This window comes from Octopus bimaculoides, chromosome 1 (assembly GCF_001194135.2).
Source record: "Octopus bimaculoides isolate UCB-OBI-ISO-001 chromosome 1, ASM119413v2, whole genome shotgun sequence".
Taxonomy (NCBI): Eukaryota; Metazoa; Mollusca; class Cephalopoda; order Octopoda; family Octopodidae; genus Octopus; species Octopus bimaculoides.
Window position 1 is genome coordinate 23,641,650 of NC_068981.1, and position 1,028 is coordinate 23,642,677.

Below are 1,028 nucleotides of genomic sequence, written 5' to 3' on the forward strand. Positions count from 1 at the left end.
TATATATATATATATATATATATATATATATATATATATATATTTATACATACATACATACATACATACATACATACATACATGCATATATACATAAAAATATAGGTAGATAGATAATTAAATAGATGTGATATCAAACACCGGAAGGATATTGGCTAATGAAGTCGAACGTTATTGGAAAGGCTATGAAGATCTATAACTCAGATATGAAAATACAACGATGTAAAATCAACAAATATTGTTGGTTTTGTTGTCAACAGAAGTGAGTAACCTAGTTAATAAAGAAAACGTGACTCGTTTATTGATGATAAACTAGTGCGCAGCTACATGTTTGGGGTTTCGAATTAAAGTCCGGGTCAACAATGTGACTTCGCTTCAAGTAGATTCGGTGGGAGGTTCTTACAAAGAAAACCTTACAAGATCAACCTAATATAAGTTTTGTAAGATTTGCATTTTTTTAACAAAGAGAAAATGTGATTTCTCTTTCATTCGTTTAATGCTTGTGAATTGGTATTTAGCAATATCTCAAAAGCGAAAAGCTTACGGAACTGGCATGGCTGTCAGGTTAAGAAGCTCGTTTTGCAGCCGTGTGCTTTCGGGTTCATTTCAAATGCGCGGCACTTTGAGCAGATGCTTTCTATTATGGCCCCGGGTCGATCAATGCATTGTGAGTGATTTTGGTACATTGAAACGTCATATATATGTATGTGTGCGTGTGTGTGTGTGCAGTGAAAACCATTCTAATTCTCGTACGTTATAAAATTATCCTTGTCGCTTTATAAGTTTGTTCAGAGTTGCCTCTCTTACGTACATCCTATTGACAAGAGTCAATAAAAACGAAACATCGATGTCTAGAATTCCTGACAGATGGCGATACTGAACAAACCGGGTGTCTTCACACCCATTTACCATAAGAGCAGCTGCAGTGAATTTGCCTTTTAGTAGTTGAAATACGTCACATATTTTAACCAAGCTATATATATACATACACACACACACACACACACACACACACACACACACACACA